At 41.3% G+C, this 1,989-nt stretch overlaps 1 pseudogene; it reads right to left on the bottom strand.

Annotated features, from left to right (window-relative positions):
• Nucleotides 1–792: 792 nt before the first annotated feature.
• LOC136646727 (5S ribosomal RNA) lies at nt 793–912 on the bottom strand (annotated as a pseudogene).
• Nucleotides 913–1,989: the final 1,077 nt, after the last annotated feature.

Below are 1,989 nucleotides of genomic sequence, written 5' to 3'. Positions count from 1 at the left end.
AAAAATCTATCATTTACAAAGCAATAACCAGCTCTTGAGTCTCTCACTTAGATAAGCCAAATTGGTCAGAAATGTCCAAGTTAGAAGCATTCATATATGCTAAAGGGCATGGCATGTAACTGTACCCTTTACCATGGCAACTGTAAATTCTGCTGTTGGAGGCAAGAAACACCTCCAAGTCTGACCATTGGGGAACAAAACTTTGCCTTGTAAATCATGTTTACATGTTAAAATCAGATCATCTCAAATAAATTCATTTATGTAAATTTATTCAAATTTTAAATGTAAATTAATTATTTCCCTCCCCCCAGCCCCCGACACAGTGTCAGAGAGACAATGTGGCCCTCCTGCCAAAATGTTTGGACACCCCTGTTCTAGCTCAGCACTCTTCCCCACTCCACATTTGCTTTTCTTTCCCTCTTGCTTTTCCAGTCCAAGGAGAGGAAAGAAAAAGAGGAATAGCCGCGCAAGCAGACAGAGAGATTGTTGGAATTTGCTGCCTGAGGTTGCTGCCTGGGTTGGCCTTGTGGATAGGTCAGCCCTCTTTATACGCCTGAATCAATTTTTAAAATATAAAACTTGGAAGTCTTGCTTTGCATCAACGTGCCTGGCTGGACAGCCCCTTGGCTGTGAAATAGCAATTCTTCAAATGCTGAATAGGGATTCTTTTTTTTAAAAAAGAAGAAAAAATGGAATGAAAAAATATTTGTACAAAATGTTTGAAGGAAGAACTGAAATTGTGTGTAATTTTTCCCTGGTTGGCAACCTTCAGTCTCGAAAGACTATAGTATAAGCCTACAGCACCCAGTATTCCAAGGCGGTCTCCCATCCAAGTACTAACCAGGCCTGACCCTGCTTAGCTTCCAAGATCAGACGAGATTGGGCATGTGCAGGGTAACAGTTGCTTTTTACCTATGTAAAATTTTCCCTATTTTTTGTAAATTTTTCCCTATGCAGGTAATTTCATTCTTTTCCCCATCGTAACTAATGGGGAAAAGCTTTTTTAATGTTCCCCTTACATATGCCATCCATAGCTTTGATGGCTTGGGTACAGCTCTTAGCAAGTTTCTACCTTTCTATTTTCCTTGCCACACCAAACCAAAAGAAATTCAGGTCAACTAGTACAAGTATGCATGTGGACCATCTGCAAGTACTGTATCTTTAAATAAGCTATTTGGTAACCTTAATGTGTTCTTATAAAAATGCCCTCAACTGCAAATGGTTCTGTCCTTGAGGACACTGCCTAGATCAGCCATTTTCAATCACTGTGCCGTGGCACACTGGTGTGCCACAAGTGGTCCACAGGTGTGCCACAGGAATTTGGGGGAAGGTCATTTATTAACAGGGCCAATGGGAGATGTAAGCCCCCACTGGCAGCATGGTGTGCCTTGTCAATTGTCAAAAACCTGGTGGTGTGCCTTGACAATTTTAGTCCCTTATCAGTGTGCCATGAGATGAAAAATCACTGGCCTAGATGGTCATCTTAAGTGACATGCTGTAGCCTCTCTCATCCTTTCTTCCTGAAGGCACAAAAGATTAATCTGATTGTCTTTGTTTGTAGTCTGCCCACCCATACTCTTGTCTGCATCAGTTGTTCCAGTAGGAATGTCCTTTTTAAACACCAGGTGGCAGTGAGAGCTTTCTTGCTTGCATTCCTTCCAATTACAAGCTGATTTTACAGGGTAATTAGACAGTCTCATCCCAGTAGGTTCTTGTTTCACTGTATGTAAGCAAAACCTTTCAAATCTCTTTACTACACATTTATAGAAACTTACAGTGTTACAGCATCATCAGTCCATCTCAGTCGTGTGCTGCATCCCTCCTACTTTACTTATCTACAGGATTGTTAACCCATCTGCTATCAATCTGGAGTCAGAACAGGACACAATATCAGTAGAGTCATACGCAAGAATGCATGCATAGTTCAATGCTGTGATGGGGACATTCGTTCTGGTATGCATGGAAATGGACACCCATACTAATAGACAC

Source organism: Tiliqua scincoides, chromosome 3 (genome assembly GCF_035046505.1).
Source record: "Tiliqua scincoides isolate rTilSci1 chromosome 3, rTilSci1.hap2, whole genome shotgun sequence".
In the NCBI taxonomy this organism is placed as follows: Eukaryota; Metazoa; Chordata; class Lepidosauria; order Squamata; family Scincidae; genus Tiliqua; species Tiliqua scincoides.
The sequence above is the reverse complement of the archived record's forward strand: the minus strand, read 5'-3'. Positions and strand labels throughout refer to the sequence as shown.